This window comes from Corvus hawaiiensis, chromosome 23, assembly GCF_020740725.1.
Source record: "Corvus hawaiiensis isolate bCorHaw1 chromosome 23, bCorHaw1.pri.cur, whole genome shotgun sequence".
Classification (NCBI taxonomy): Eukaryota; Metazoa; Chordata; class Aves; order Passeriformes; family Corvidae; genus Corvus; species Corvus hawaiiensis.
In genome coordinates, this window is record NC_063235.1 from 1,376,904 (window position 1) to 1,393,326 (window position 16,423).

The window sequence follows — 16,423 nt, forward strand, 5'->3', positions numbered from 1 at the left end:
AATTACGCCGGTTTAGGGTGCATTGTGCAGGTTTTAGGTCTTTAAAGCAGCGCAGGGGAAGTCCCAGGGATTCTGGATTGAATTCCACGCCGTGGCCCCGCTCTGCTGCCTGCGGGGTTTGATGTGGCACCCACCGGGCAGAAACCCCTTTGTGTTCCTGCTTGCACCGGTCAGAATCGGGAATCGATCCCGGGCAGCCAAAACGTGACCCCTGCAGCGGAGTTCCCGAGGCAAACGGGTGCAGAGGCAGAAATGTGGGAATTCAAATAGCGGGAATGGTCCGATCCCATTCCTTGGAACGGGAACCGAGGCTCTGCTGGCGCTCGGGGTGGATCCAGCCTGGCCTGGGCGGCCTCTGGTTGTGGATGGGGCTCCAGGAGAGCTGGAGAGGGACTGGGGACAAGGGATTCAGGGCCAGGAGCCAGGCAATGGCTTCCCAGTGCCAGAGGGCAGGGCTGGATGGGATCTTGGGAAGGAATCGTTCCCTGGCAGGGTGGGCAGGGGCTGGCATGGAATTGCCAGAGCAGCTGGGGCTGCCCCTGGATCCCTGGCAGTGCCCAAGGCCAGGCTGGACATTGGGGCTGGAGCAGCCTGGCACAGTGGGAGGTGTCTCTGCCTGGCACTGGGTGGTCCTTACGGCACATCCCAACACAAACCGTTCCATGATTCCAGGATTCTGGAGCCCCTCTGGAGCCGGGCTGGGAGAGCTGGGGGTGCTCAGCTGGAGAGGAGAAGGCTCCAGGGAGAGCTGCGAGCCCCTTGCAGGGCCTAAAGGGGCTCCAGGAGAGCTGCAGAGGGACTGGGGACAAGGGATTCAGGGCCAGGAGCCAGGCAATGGCTTCCCAGTGCCAGAGGGCAGGGCTGGGTGGGATCTTGGGAAGGGATTGGGAAGGAGTTGTTGGAAGCACAAAAAAACCTCTCACCAAAAATCCTGGCTGTTCAGGGCTTTGTTAACCCCCCCAAACTCTTCCTGGGACCCCCCAAACCCCCACCAGACTCACCCCAAACTCCTCCAGGGAACCCCCAGACACTTCCAGGGGCCCCTCAGTCCCTTTGGGACCCCCCCAAATTCCCTCAATCCCTTTGGTCCCCCTCCAACTCCCTCTGGGAGCCCCCAGATTCCTTCATATCTCCCCGAACTCCCGCAGAGAGGCCGAGCAGGGAGGAGGGGCGGAGGCTGTGCCCGTGCTGCGCTTCTTTGATGGTTTGCATTTCAATAATTACCTTAATTAGCGACCCCAATCCCCTCTCACTTTATTTTGGGGTCTCTCTGTTTGCTGAACACCCCCCAGGCCCTGGAGCCCTCCCCGGGTGATTTATGGGCACTGATTGATGGGGCACCCAGGGCAGGTCCTGGCATTTAAGTTCCCTAAATCCCCTGGAGGAATCCCCAAAACCCTTTAAGGCATCCCCAAATCCCCTGGAGGCGTCCCCAGATGCCTTGGGGGGAATCCCAAATCCCTTGAAGGCATCCCCAGATCCCCTGGATTCATCCCCAAATCCCTGCATTCTCAGGCTCAGCGGTTTGGAAGCTCTGGCAGAGGTGGAATCTTGCAGGGTTTTGTTTTTCCCCCATGGCTGAGCCCCCTGGAGCCCAAAATTGAGGTGAATCCATGAAATTCCTGGAGAGGAGGGTTTGGAGCTGGCAGTGTGGGATGTTTGTGCAGCCTCCAAGGGATGGGATGAGTCCTTTTGGAGGGATTTCCTGGAGTTCTTCCCACTTTTCCTGCTGTTCATCCCACTTTTCCCCATCCCACCAAGGAATTCTGCCTGTGCAGGTCTGGCTCTCATTGCACCCTGGAAGTTCCATCCCCACTAAAACCTCTCCAGTGCCTTTACTGAGCGAAATCCTGAGTTTTTTCTGGGTTTTCATTTCAGAAAACGCCTCAGGGATCGTTTTGGGGCGCTCAGGAACTGCCTCCAAGTCCCCTCTCGCTTTATTTTGGGGTCTCTCGGTTTGCTGAACACCCCCAGGCCCTGGCAGCCCTCCCCGGGTGATTTATGGGGCACCCAGGGCAGGTCCTGGCAGCCCCGCTGACCCCCAGTGAAGCAGAGCCAGGTCCTGGCAGCCCCATTCACCCCCGGTGAAGCAGAGCCAGGTCCTGGCAGCCCCATTCACCCCCGGTGAAGCAGAGCCAGGTCCTGGCAGCCCCACTGACCCCCGGTGAAGCAGAGCCAGGTCCTGGCAGCCCCATTCACCCCCGGTGAAGCAGAGCCAGGTCCTGGCAGCCCCACTGACCCCCGGTGAAGCAGAGCCAGGTCCTGGCAGCCCCATTCACCCCCGGTGAAGCAGAGCCAGGTCCTGGCAGCCCCACTGACCCCGGGTGAAGCAGAGCCCGCCCCGCTGGCCAGGAGAGGGGCGCATTCCCACAATCCGAGCCTCAGGCACTGATTATTTCTCCAGCTGTGGGTTCTGCCGCCGTCACTCTCCCTCTGCCCACCCTGACTTCCCCGGGAGCTGCTCAGGGCCTGAGTGCCCAGGAGGTTTGGAGCTCTGGGCCTGCCTTAAACCCCCGAGGCTCCAGGGAGGAGCTGGGCTCTCCTCTGCCCCTGGACACTCCGGGAGGCATCCCCAAATCCCCTGGATTAATCCCTAAATCCCCTGGAACATCCCTGAATCCCTTGGAACATCCCAAAAATCCCTCGATTCATCCCCAAACCCCCTGGAGCTGCGAGCCCCTTGCAGAGCCTAAAGGGGCTCCAGGAGAGCTGCAGAGGGACTGGGGACAAGGGATTCAGGGCCAGGACCCAGGGAATGGCTTCCCAGTGCCAGAGGGCAGGGCTGGGTGGGATCTTGGGCAGGAATTGTTCCCTGGCAGGGTGGGCAGGGGCTGGCATGGAATTGCCAGAGCAGCTGGGGCTGCCCCTGGATCCCTGGCAGTGTCCAAGGCCAGGCTGGACATTGGGGCTGGAGCAGCCTGGAACAGTGGGAGGTGTCCCTACCCATGGAATAGGATGACTTTAAGCTCTGTTCCCACCCAGAGCAGTCTGGGATTTGATGATTAATTAGTCGAAATGATTCTATTTTATGATACGAGCCCGAGCAGAACCCCAGGCCCCACAGCCCATCCCAGAGCCCCCCTCAGCCCCAGGGGCCACACGCTGCCACATCCGAGCCCCAAACCCCTCACCCCGCACTTCCCCTCCTCCCACAGAGCTCCTTCATGGATCCCTGGGCTCCGCTGCTCCTTCCCGGTCCCACCGGGAGGAGCTGCTGGGAATGGCCGCGATGAAATTTTAATTAAACGCCGGGCCCTAATTGCAGCGAGTGAATGGCAGGCGCTGACAGCTGCTCCCGGCCCCGCAGGGCCCGCAGGGCCCGGGCCCAGCACCGCTCCCTCGCCGGGGTTTTATTCTCCAGCCCCGGGCAGAGCCACCCCCATGAATATTTCATGTTCCTGCTTTGTCGCCGTCCTTCCCGGGAGTCGTTTTTCCAGCAGAGCCCCGCGCTGTCGGAGCCCTTTGGAGGGTTCAGGGCGGGCTGGGAATCTGCTGCAGGGAGGGGATTTTATGGCCTGAATTGCCAAGTGCCGGGAGCGGGAGCAGGAGCAGGTTCCGGGCTCAGCCTGCCCGGGGAAGGTGGCAGTGCATCCCCAAATCCCCTGGAGCGTCCCTAAATCATCTGGAGCATCCCCCAAATCCCTGGAGGCACCCCTAATTTGCCTGTAGGCATCCCCGAGTCCCCTGGAGGGATCCCAAAATCCCCTAGAGGCATCCCCAAATGCCTTGGAGCATCCCCAAAACTCCTGGAGCATCCCCAGAAACCCTGGATTCAGCTCCAAATCCCCTGGAGACATCCCCAAACCCCATGAGCATCCCTAAATCCCCCAGTGGCATCCCCAGAACCCCTCCAGGCATCCCCCGTTCCCCTGGATTCATCCTCAAATCCCTGCATTCTCAGGCTCAGCGGTTTGGAAGCTCCATTCACCCCGGGTGAATCTTGCAGGGTTTTGTTTTTCCCCCATGGCTGAGCCCCCTGGAGCCCAAAATTGAGGTGAATTCATGAAATTCCTGGAGAGGAGGGTTTGGAGCTGGCAGTGTGGGATGTTTGTGCAGCCTCCAAGGGATGGGATGAGTCCTTTTGGAGGGATTTCCTGGTGTTCATCCCACTTTTCCTGCTGTTCATCCCACTTTTCCCCATCCCACCAAGGAATTCTGCCTGTGCAGGTCTGGCTCTCATTGCACCCTGGAAGTTCCATCCCCACTAAAACCTCTCCAGTGCCTTTCCCGAGTGAAATCCTGAGTTTTTTTCCAGGTTTTCATTTCAGAAAACGCCTCAGGGATCGTTTTGGGGAATTCCTTGTTGTTCCCACTCTGTTCCAGAGCCCGAACCAGGGCACAGCTCGGTGCTGTTCCACTGACTCTCAGCAGCCTCAACAGCTCTGAGGACAAAAATACCCCCGAATTTCACTTCAACAACTGCAGTGGAAACTTTCTATGGAAAGAAGCCACCCCGAAAAGCCCCAGAGAGAACAAAGCCCGACACAACGACTTCCTTTCGCTGCCTCCCTTTCCGTTTGCATCAGCCCTGGGCCTCCCCGGGGCTCTGCTCTTGTGGTTCTTTGGTGTCATCCAGCAAAGGTGCAGCACAACCTCTGTGCACAGGAGAATTTGATGCTTTTTGGGCTTTTAAACTCTCTGAGAAGGCAAAAAAAAAAAAAAACATAAAAACCCCTCAGCTCAGTTGTGCTTCTTACAAATGGAGTCGGTGGCGTGAGTGGAGTTAAAAATTGGAGTTACTCAGGGAGATGCTGCAGTGCTGCCGTCCAGATGAGGAGGATGGAGAGAGGGAGGGGTGGCAGAGAAATGGCCAAAATGTGGGAAATTCTCAGCCAGGGAGATGGGAATTCTGAGGGATTTCAGCCCCAGGCCTGAGCTGCTGCTGGCCAGGCTGGGAGAGCTCAGCTTGTGGTGGGGTGGCTTTGTCACAGAGCCATGGAGTGGTTTAGGTGGGAGGGATCCGAAATCCCATCCAGTGCCACCCCAGGGACACCTCCCACTGTCCCAGGCTGCTCCAGCCCCAATGTCCAGTCTGGCCTTGGGCACTGCCAGGGATCCAGGGGCAGCCCCAGCTGCTCTGGCAATTCCATGCCAGCCCCTGCCCACCCTGCCAGGGAACAATTCCTTCCCAAGATCCCACCCAGCCCTGCCCTCTGGCACTGGGAAGCCATTGCCTGGCTCCTGGCCCTGAATCCCTTGTCCCCAGTCCCTCTGCAGCTCTCCTGGAGCCCCTTTAGGCCCTGCAAGGGGCTCGCAGCTCTCCCTGGAGCCTTCTCCTCTCCAGCTGAGCACCCCCAGCTCTCCCAGCCTGGCTCAGCCCTGGAGCAGCTCCTGATTCCTCTCAGCAGCCCCACATCTTCCCTGTGTTCATCCAGCTGGTGAAGCCTTAAAACCCCTGGAATGTCCCAGTTTGGGCTCGCTGTGCCAGCGCAGAGCAGCGCGGGAGGTGTCCCCTGTTCCCTCACTGCTGATGGGGTGGGGAGGCTGCTGGGACCTTCCTGGCTCTTTCCTCCTGGGAGGAGCCTGGATATTCCCATTTTGGGGGCTGCAGAGTGGAGTTTTTCATTTTTCACCGCTGGCAAGATGAAGCCAAGACTTTTCCCTTAATGAGTCGTTGGGGCAAAGGTTTGAGCGTCTTCTTTTCTGTCCCCAGTGCCATTTTCTGCTCAGGGATGGAGCTAATGGCCAACGTCCAGTCAAGACATTTTGGGGTTTTTTTTCCTCCTCTTCTCTCTGGCTGGTTGCATCCTCGTGGTTCAATCTCAGTTCACAGCCTCTCTCCACATCCTTCAGTGCAGCACAGAGCTTTTCCTCTGCACAAGTGTCAAAACCTTGAAGTGCCTCACGCTTCCCCGTGCCTCTGACTCTCTTTGCTGCTCTTAAATGACTTCTAAACACAAAGCTCATCCTGAACAACCCCTGAGATCCCAGATTTGGGTAAAATAAACCCGAGAAGGAGCAGGAATGGGCCACAGAAATCATTTTGCTGTTGGTTTTGGTGCACTCTGGGTGTGGCTGTGGGGGAAATGAATGAGCAGAAGCTGCCACAGGCACTGAGGAGCTTGAGAGAGGATTTATTTCCAGGGCCTCGTGTTTGGATTGTGCTTTCAAAACTTGGGAAAGGAGGGATGAAGATCTCCTGGGGGTCTTGAGGTCAGGATGTGCCTGGAGCTGATTTCATGGATCCCCGCCAGGCTGGAGAGGTTGGAGCAGTTGCTCCGAGGAGCCACATCACAGAATCCTGGAATTGTTTGGGTTTTTAAAGGAAGGGACTCAAAACTCATCCAGTGCCACCCCTGCCATGGGCAGGGACACCTTCCACCATCCCAGGCTGCTCCAAGCCCCAGTGTCCAGCCTGGCCTGGAACATTCCCAGGGATCCAGGGGCAGCCACAGCTGCTCCTGTCCCTGCTGGGGAAGTGACAAATGGGGTCCCATCCCAGCCTTTCATCCCAGCTTTTCATGGAGACAGGACCTTGTGCTCTCCTTCCCTTACCACACCTGCCTGGAACATCATCATTTTCATGGCAATGAGTGACCTCATGAGGACCGGGAGCCTGGTGAGGTTGGAGGTGGGTATTTGGAGGAGAATCCAGAGGAATTCCCTTTTCTCAGCTGCTCCTCCCTGATTTCAGAGCAGCACAAACTGCTGCACTCCTTTTTCCTTCTCATACTTGCAGCATCTTCAGCTCCAGGTGCACCTTGCTCCCCTCAGACCAGCTCCAGGCTTTGCCATGGCTCCTTCCAGCCTGGGAATGTGGAAACAAAAGGGAATTCTGGGCTTGGGAAGGGTGCATGGAAAATAAAGAGCCAAGAGGGAGTTCCCCAGAAGGAGAGGTTGGGGCTGGTCCCACCCTGGCGAGCGTGGTCAGCCCAGCATCACGTGGGCTTGGCTTAATTCCCTGGGAGATGACAGCAAAGGCCTGGTTAGGCACCATCCTAATCTTGCCAGTGCTGTTAATTAATCCTGATTCATTATTCTGAGCCCGAGAGGCCAGGCAGGAAATGAGCAAAAAGCATTACTGTGAAAAAAAAAAAGAAAAAAAAAAAAGATCTCTGATTTCACACTCGAGGGTGTGGGGAGCGAAGCTTTGAAGATGCTGCTCTTGCTGCACTAGGATGCATCCGCGTTTTATTTTGCTTTGGCTGCCGAGGGGCTCTTTCCCCTCACCCTTAGGGGCAGTGGATGCAGCAAGGGCCCTTTCCAGCTCTTTGCTGTCAGCAGGCGGAAATTGCACAGAAATGGGGCACTTTTGGGGCTTTTTTTCCCCATCTTAGTGGGTGAGTGGCCACTGCAGAGCTTCAGTTCCTCAGTGCTGCTCCCTCCTGAGGGTTTCAGCTTGGCTGGGCTCGGTTTTCAGCTCTCAGTCAGGAGCCTGGGTGGTTTGAGCTGCTCATTTCTTCGGCTGCCTCTCGTGCTGGGAGGATGTTCGGGGTGATGTGGGGGGAGATGGGAATCCTGAGCTGCTGCCCTGCTCACAGTCACTGCCACAGCTCCGTGCCGTGCTTTTCAGAGCTGTGTTCAACCCCAAATGGAGATTTTCCATCCAAATGCCTTTGGAAGCTTTTACCCCACAAGAAAGGAGCAGCGGAAGGCGCTTCCCTGGCTGACAGGAGCTGCGGGGTGCCCAGCGGGTCTGGCAGTGCCACCAGCCCCCAGAGAAGCTCCCAGGAGCTGCCGCCCTCCCCTGGCTCAGGGAGGGCCGTAGGAATTTTTGGGAATGCGTCTCTGTGGCCGGGCTATGAATTTTTAACTTGCACTCCAGCTGCTTTCCCAGGGCCGTTGCCTGCAGGTGGAAGCCACGCTGATAAAAGAGGCTGCTGAAGCTGCTTCAGCTCCAGGGCCTGAGCTGCTCCTTTTTTGTTATCTTTTTTCCCCTTTTACCCTAAAATTCTTTGTTCCAAGCCCAGGAGGGGCCGATGCCTCCCAGCTCAGATGTGGCTGAGCAGTGGAAATGTGGCTGCTGCTTCACAGGCTGCTCCTGAACTTAATTGGGGACAAGGCTGAGCTTCACTTGTCAGGGAACTGCAGAAGGAAATGTCGGGGATGTTTATTCATCAGCAAGGCCAGCGGTTATTGCCATTGGTATTCCAGCTGTTCTTGTGACTGGAGAAGCCTCAGCAGCAGGGGAGGGATGTGACAAAAATTCCCTTCTGCAGCCAGGGCAGCACTCACTGGGTGCTCCTGAAATGTTCTCCTGATTCAGTTTTATTGTTTTTAAATTTCCCTGTTGAAATGAGAATTCCCTTCTGAGAAAAGCCTGTCCTGGCTCTGAGCTCCCCCAGGTTCACCACAGCCAGGTGGCAGCGAGGGCTTGGTGATCATGGAATCATGGAATGGTTTGGAAGGAAAGTTCAGGATCTTCCCATCCCATCCCATCCCATCCCATCCCATCCCATCCCATCCCATCCCATCCCACTGCATCCCATTCTCATTCTGTGCCTGGAGAGAGAGCAGCGGGGCAAGGAAAACCTCCTGCCCAGCAGGGTGTGGTTGCTCAAAAGAGTTTTTGGCGTCTTTAATGCTCTGTCCACAGAATTAATCCCAAACGTCCATCCCCTCCCAGCCTGGGAGCCCTGATGTGGCTGCTCCTGGTGGGCAGTGCAGCCCAATCCTGGATTCCCCTCCAGATTTCCTAGGAAAAAAATCAATATTCCGGATTCTGCAGGGGCTGGGGAGGTCGGGGGAGGTCACAGGGCTCTGGGGGGCAGAGGAGTGGGGCTGCTCCAGCTCTCCTGGAGCCAGGAACCCACCAGCAACACCCTGTGAGGCAAAACTCAAACCATAGCATGGGGAATCACAGAATTATGGAATTATGGTTGGAAGGGACCTCAAAGCCCATCCAGTGCCACCCCTGCCACGGGCAGGGAGACCTCCCACTGTCCCAGGCTGCTCCAACCTGGCCTGGGACACTTCCAGGGATGGTTCCAGACTCTCTGGGCCCCCTGTGCCAAGGGTGATGCTGGGAGAGCCTTTGGGCCTCTTGAGCCCCTTGGGAAAATCCCAGCCCATCCCCGAAGCTCCCCATCCCTGAGTGTGCAGAAGGAAGATTTTATTGGTGACAAGATTGGCCCAAAGTGTCCCCAAAGGGAGCTGGGACCTCTCAGGCAACCCGGGGAGGGACCTGTGGCAGCCTCTGCTGCACCTGGGGGAGCAGCCTGCTCTGGATCTATTTTTGGACTCTGAAAATGCTAAAAACGTTCTCTGTCGCTCAGGAGCCGCCACCCCTCTGCCCCCAGCCCCAGCCAGATTCCCGCTGAGGAACCAGAGCAGCTCTGCTGAGCCTTTTCCACCTGCCGAGGAAGGTTTTGCCTGCTCTGTGGGAGGGTGGATTGGTGCAAAAATAAAACGGGTTTGAGATCCTGTCACGTGCAGGGCACCTGCAGATATTTGAGTTGAGTATTTTGAATTTTCCTCTGATTCAAAGGGTCCTTTTGGGATTATTCCACCGGTCAGGGCTCCCCCGCCGTTGATCCTGACCCTCTGTGCGATGTTGGCACGTTTTGGTCTCCTCAACCTCTGCTTCTTCTCCACAAAATGGATTAATTTTTCCTTCTTTTGCTGTGTAACAGATCCCTCTGCCTGCATGGGTGATGTGCTGGAGGGGCCACGGCCTCAGCTGTTAATTTCATTAATTAACTTGGGTAATTGAGCCACTGAGTTGCTTCCTAAGGGTTTTTTCTACCCTTGGACCAAAGAAAATTGGGAGTTCAAGTTAAAGCCACCTCCTGATGGGCTGTGCCTTAAATTCCCTGACCCAGGTGTTGGAGAGCCCTTGAATTCCTTGAATTCCCAGTCAGGAAGCACTTCCTGGGCTCCAGCCTGGCGTTCCCTGGTGCAATTTAGGGCTGTGACACCCCTGACAAACCCGTTTGTCCCTTTTTGTTCTGTCCCTTGGGATGGGTTTGAGGACCAGAGCGATGCCTCCCTGTTGCCTATTCAAAATGAGCCCAAATCCTGGGAATTTGAGTCCCCATCCCTGGGAATGTTCAAAGAACACATGGATGTGGCACTTGGGGACATGGTTTGGTGGTGGCCATGGTGGTGTTGGGTTGCTGGTTGCACTGGATGATCCCAGAGTGGTTTTCCAACAGGAATGATGCCATAAATGGGATTTTCCTCTCCGGTTTTCCGGTCTGTGCTCTCTCCATCCAACCTGGATCATCCTTCTTGTCTGCATTGGGAATTTCTCGATGAAATATCCAACACCAGAAGCTCAGCGGGGCCAAAGAGATGGGAATTCCCTTTGTGGATCTGGTGGACAGTTCCTGTCTCTGTACCCCATTGCAATGCTTGGTTTTATCCCACTGCTGTGTGCTCAGTTTGTGATCCATGGAAATCCTCGGATTTCCCAAAAAACCTCAGCTTTGCGTGCTCAGTTTGTGATCCATGGAAATCCTCAGATTTCCCAAAAAAACCCAGCTTTGTGTGCTCAGTTCATGATCTATGGATACCCCGAGATTTCCCCAAAAACCACTATGGTGTGCTCGCCCTGTGATCCATGGAAACCCTGAGATTTCCCAAAAAAACCCCACCCTTGTGTGTTCAATTCATGATCCATGGAAATCCTAAGATTTCCCAAAAAACCCACTATTGTCTGCTCAGTTCTTGATCCATGGAAATCCTGAGATTTCCCAAAAAAACCCACTCTTGTGTATTCAAGTCATGATCCATGGCAATCCTCAGATTTCCCAAAAAACCCCAGCTTTGTGTGCTCAGTTCGTGATCCAAGGAAATCCTCAGATTTCCCAAAAATTCACAACATGAGCATCACTTTGTGATCCATGGAAATCCAGAGACTTCCCAAAAAACCACTATGGTGTGCTCACTTTGCAATCCATGGAAATCCTTGGATTTCCCAAAAAAGCACCCTTGTGTCTGCAGTTCCCGATCCATGGAAATCCCAAGGTCTCCCAAAAAAACACCTTTGTGTGCTCACTCTGTGATCCATGGAAACCCTGAGATATCCCAAAAAACCCCCACCCTTGTATGTTCAATTCATGATCCATGGAAACCCTGAGATACCCCAAAAAAACCTCCACCCTTGTGTGTTCAGTTTGTGATCCAAGGAAATCCAGAGATTTCCCAAAAAACCACTATGGTGTGCTCACTTCTTGATCCATGGACACCCTGAGATTTCCCAAAAAAACCCAGCTTTGCGTGCTCAGTTCATGATCCATGGAAATCTTCAGATTTCCCAAGAAACCACCCTTGTGTGCTCACTCTGTGATCCATGGAAACCCTGAGATATCTCAAAAAACCCCCACCCTTGTGTGTTCAATTCATGATCCATGGAAACCCTGAGATATCCCAAAAATCCACCCATGTGTGTTCAATTCATGATCCATGGAAACCCTGAGACATCCCAAAAACCCACCCTTGTGTATGCTCACTTCATGATCCACGGAAATCCCAAGATTTCCCCAAAAACCCAACCCTTGTGTGCTCACTCTGTGACCCATGGAAACCCCGAGGTTTCCCAAACCTGCCCTTTCCAGCTGTCCTTCCTTCCCTGCTGGCCATGCCATTGATTATTCCCGCCTTCCCAATTCACCCATCATTCCTGAAGTGTTTTTTCCCTTTTTTCTTGTTTTTTCCAGACCATTTCTACAATTTATCAAGACCATTTCGACTCCTAATCCTGGCCTCCGAAGCACCTGCAGCCCGGCCCAGCCCCCTGTCCTCAGCAATTTTAGTAAGAAAAATCTTCTTTTCCATCCTTCAAATACATGTCAAAGGTACCAAACTCTGCTGGAGCTCCCGTTTTCCCTTTGGCGCTGTGGAGCTGGAGTTGGTGATCCTGCTGGATCATCTCAGGATATCCTGGGGGTGGTCTTAAAATGCTGCATTTTCCTGGGAAAAGCTCCAAAAGCTCCAGAAGGTCCAGAAGGTTCAAAAGGTCCAAAAGGTCCAGAAGGTCCAAAAGACCCAAAAGGTCCAGAAGGTCCAAAATGTCCAAAAGGTCCAGAAGGTCCAAAAGACCCAAAAGGTCCAGAAGGTTCAAAAGGTCCAAAAGGTTCAAAAGGTCCAAAATATCCAAAATGTCCAAAAGGCCCAAAAGGTTCAAAAGGTCCATAAAGGTCCAAAAGACCCAAACAGTCCAAAAGTTCCAAAAGGTCCAGAAGGTCCAAGAGGTCCAGAAGGTCCAAAAGTTCCAAAAGGTCCAGAAGGTCCAGAAGGTCCAAAAGGCCCAAAAGGTTCAAAAGGTCCAAAAGGCCCAAAAGGTCCAAAAGGTCCAGAAGGTCCAAAAGTTCCAAAAGGTCCAAAAGGCCCAAAAGGTCCAGAAGGTCCAAAAGTTCCAAAAGGTCCAAAATGTCCAAAAGGTCCATAAAGGTCCAAAAGGTCCAGAAGGTCCAAAAGGTCCAAAAGGTCCAAAAAGTCCGGAACGTCCAAAAGGGCCAGAAGGTCCAAAAGGTCCATAAAGGTTCAAAAGGTCCAGAAGGTCCAGAAGGTTCAAAAGGTCCAAAAGGTTCAAAAGGTCCAAAATATCCAAAATGTCCAAAAGGCCCAAAAGGTTCAAAAGGTCCAGAAAGGTCCAAAAGGCCCAAACAGTCCAAAAGTTCCAAAAGGTCCAGAAGGTCCAGAAGGTTCAAAAGGTCCAGAAAGGTCCAAAAGGCCCAAACAGTCCAAAAGTTCCAAAAAGTCCAGAAGGTCCAGAAGGTTCAAAAGGTCCAAAAGGTCCAAAAGGCCCAAAAGGTCCAAAAAGTCCAGAAGGTCCAGAAGGTTCAAAAGGTCCAGAAGGTCCAGAAGGTCCAAAAGGCCCAAAAAGCAATGGAACTCCTTGGGCTGGTGGGATTCATGTCCCAAAGAGGGGATTTCATCAACTTGGAATGTTTGTGATGAAAACTGAGTTTATTTGTGGTGTGAGGGCCTGAGTAGGGCTGGTTCTGTGCAGGTGTGAGAGGGAAGAAGCTGGGATTTTGGAATTTTGGGATTTTGGGATTTTGGGATATTGGGATCTTGGGAAGGAATTGTTCCCTGGCAGGGTGGGCAGGGGCTGGCATGGAATTGCCAGAGCAGCTGGGGCTGCCCCTGGATCCCTGGCAGTGCCCAAGGCCAGGCTGGACATTGGGGCTGGGATGGTGGGAGGTGTCCCTGGGGGTGGCACTGGTTGGGATTTAAGCTCTGTCCAACCCAAACCATTCTGTGACCATTCTCAGAAAATCAGCAATTCAGCTTTTCCCCGTGGATTTGTGAAGTTTTGGCTTTTCCTTCCCTCCCCACCTGCCACGGACACCCTGGAGCTGCCCTTTCCAAACCCTCGTTCCTCACGGAGCGTTTGGGGCTGAGACCCCGAGGGGTGGAAATGCGAAAAGGGATTATTTCAGGAATTGAAAGCAGCGGGGGCTGTCGGGGTGGATCTTCCATACCCTTGGAATTCCGCCCTCTTTCAAATGCTGCCTGGCTGTACTTGCGTCTGTACAGGTTCATTTGGGGGCAGAAGGCAAGATTCTGGGATTTATGACTTTCTGAGGAATAAAAGCTTTGTTACAGACCAGATTTATGTTTCTGAAACAAAGGGGCAGGGCCACGGGCTGCCCACAGGGACCAAAATCCAGTGGGCAGCCACTGCTGCTGTCCCTGAAGCTGTCAGGGCTTGGCAAAAAGGAAATGAAAACAAAACCAGGACCCCAAAGGTGATCAGGTGCAAATAAACTCAATTAGTTCCGTGGTTTTCCCTCAGGAGGAACCTAAGTCTGGGCTTTGCTGTTGTGTTTGTCAGAGCACTCTTGGTTTCAGGCCTTCTCGTTGGTTTGAAAAGTTTAAACTTAAACAAAACCCAAAAAACTCCTGCTTGTTTTTCACCTCCGGCTTCCCTAGGACTGAGCATGGATTAGGATTTTCAGCACCTCTGAAATTCCCTTCCCATTTTCCAGGGGGGGGAAACTGAGGCACGAGAGGCCCGAGTTTGGCTCCAGGGCTGAGCTCGAGTGGGAAACGCTGATTCCCCGTGACCTGCCTTGCCCAAAGTCACAGGAATTTGAGAGGAAACGAAGTTCTGGGAGCAAAGCCTTGCAACTTGATATTTCCGAGGGCTTTAACGACATGAAACTGATTTACTTGGAGGGGAAAAGCTTTAAATATCCCTGCAGAGAGCACTAAGGGGCCTGGTTTTGTGTTTATTCCCCGCATTTCGGTGAACGGATGAAACCTCTCCCAGCCGTACTGGAATTAGGTTGGGATGCGCTCGCTGGTGCTAAAAGCAGGTGCACAAAGGGAATTGTTTTATGAGAGAGGGGGAAAAAATCCCCCTTTGTGGTACCAGTGAATGATTCCTAGCCCTGCAATAATTTGCTGGTGTTTGTGTGGTATAAAAACCCATCTAAGGGGTTTGGTTAAAAATCTTTGTAAGTTTTAGTGATATCTTTGAGTTTTTTCACCTGGGCAATGTAAAAATCTCTGCCTGCTTGGGCTTTTAGGGGAGAATTCTGCTGCACGCAGCATTTGGAGCCATTAATTCTCCATCTCCTCTTCCATTTTTGCTGTCAGTAAATCCATCTCCTGTCCCGATTCCCACCTGGAGGTGACGCAGCTCTCCCTGGGTGTCTTCAAATTTGGGTTTTTTGGGTTGGTTTTTTTTTGGGAATTGCACCAGATCTCCCCTGTGGCAGCAGCCTGGTCCTGCTCCTGCTCTGCTGCCCCATCCCACATGAGGCTTTTTCTCTCCTGTAATTTTCCACCCGTGTGCCTCACCCACAGATGTCTCTTTCCTCGCTTGCTCACGCCACTGACTTTTCTCCTCACTTCTCCTCACTGTTTTCATCTTCCCCTTGCTGTTTCCCGTCCCTGGAAAAGCTGCTCGGATTTTCACCAAACAAACCCTCGCTCACGTGCCTGCCCAGATGGATCCGTGCGGAGCGAGGGCCGCGCAGCAGGAGCTGTCAGAGGAGGGAATTTTCCATCAGCCCCAGCCCCTCCACTCCCATTCTGGATTTAATTCCTTGCAGAGCTTCAGCCAGATCATGGAAATGGCTCTGGGTTTGGCCAGGCTGGAGGAGCAGGAGGTTTTCCCCCAGGAAGGAGCTGGGAAGGGCTGGGGTTGAGGGGCCACGGGCGCTGACAGAGCCTGGTCCTCGTCACCTTCCAAACTCACCTGGCTGCTCTTTGCCCTTTGGTTTTCATGGTCACAGGATCCCAAATGTTGGAAAACTCAAAATCATCAAATCCAAACTTTGACCAAACCCCACTGTGCCCACTGAACCATGAACATCCACTCATTATCTGAGCGCCTCCAGGGCTGGGCACTCCAAACCTCCCTGGGCAGCCCCTGCCAATCCCTGAGCACCCTTTCCATGGGGAAATTCCTGCTGCTGCCCACCCTGAGCCTCCCCTGGCCCAGCCTGAGGCCGTTCCCTCTCCTCCTGTCCCTGTTCTCTGCCAGCAGAGCCTGATTCCCCCCGGCTGCCCCCTCCTGTCAGGGACTTGTGCAGAGCCACAAGGGCCCCCCTGAGCCTCCTTTGCTCCAGGCTGAGCCCCTTTCCCAGCTCCCTCAGGATTCTCCAGCCCCTTCCCAGCTCTGCTCCCTTCCCTGGACTCTCTCCAGCCCCTCAGGGTCTCCCTTGCTGTGAGGGGAAAATAAAAAAGTGGGAGAAAAAAACGTGAGGGGAAAAGAAAGTGAGGGAAGTTTGGGGAAGGCTCTGCTGCAGAGCTTTTCCCTTCTGGATCCTCCTTTGCTCCAGGCTGAGCCCCTTTCCCAGCTCCCTCAGCTGCTCTTGGGGCTCCAGCCCCTTCCCAGCTCCGTTCCCTTCCCTGGACACGTGCCAGCCCCTCCGTGTCTCTCTTGTCATGAGGGGCCCAGAACTGGACACAGCCCTCGAGGTGGGGCCTCCCCAGTGCCCAGCACAGGGCCAATACAGGTTTTAATTCAGCTTTTCTTGTCAAACTTGGTTTCGCAGGGCCATGAACCTCTGGTGTTTTGTATCCTTCACATTTGACCTTGCAGGGATTCAGCCCTGTCCTCATCCACAGATGCGCTTCCCCAAAAGGGCAGAGAGCCCAGGGAGGTGCGGAGTGGGCGCGGAGTGGGCACAGAGTGGGCACAGAGTGGCCAGGGAGGGTCAGGCTGGAGAGCAGGGAAAGGTTCTTCCCCCAGAGGCTGCTGGGCACTGCCCAGGCTCCCCAGGGAATGGGCACGGCCCCGAGGCTGCCAGAGCTCCAGGAGCGTTTGGGCAGCGCTGCCAGGGATGCCCAGGGTGGGATTTGGGGTGTCTGGGCAGGGCCTGCGGCTGGAATCCATGATCCCTGTGGGTCCTTCCAGCTCAGGGGATTCTGTGATCCTGTGACTTTGCTTTCCCATCACTTCCCAGGTGCAGGAGGTTGTGCTGGCAGTGCCAGATCAGGAGCCGTCCCAGATCTTTGCTGGTTCTGCAGGGACAGTGGCATCTCATTGTCAATGGCATCTCCAATCAAGACCCAACATTGC

At 54.3% G+C, this 16,423-nt stretch overlaps 1 protein-coding gene across 1 annotated transcript in view; it reads left to right on the forward strand.

Moving 5' to 3' along the window:
• The window catches only part of LOC125337527 (transcription factor HIVEP3-like), a 244,864-nt gene that overhangs the window by 137,592 nt on the left and 90,849 nt on the right, over nt 1-16,423 (forward strand). Inside the window, 1 exon segment of the mRNA XM_048327365.1 lies at nt 11,601-11,695. The gene's annotated coding sequence lies outside the window, so the exon portion shown is untranslated.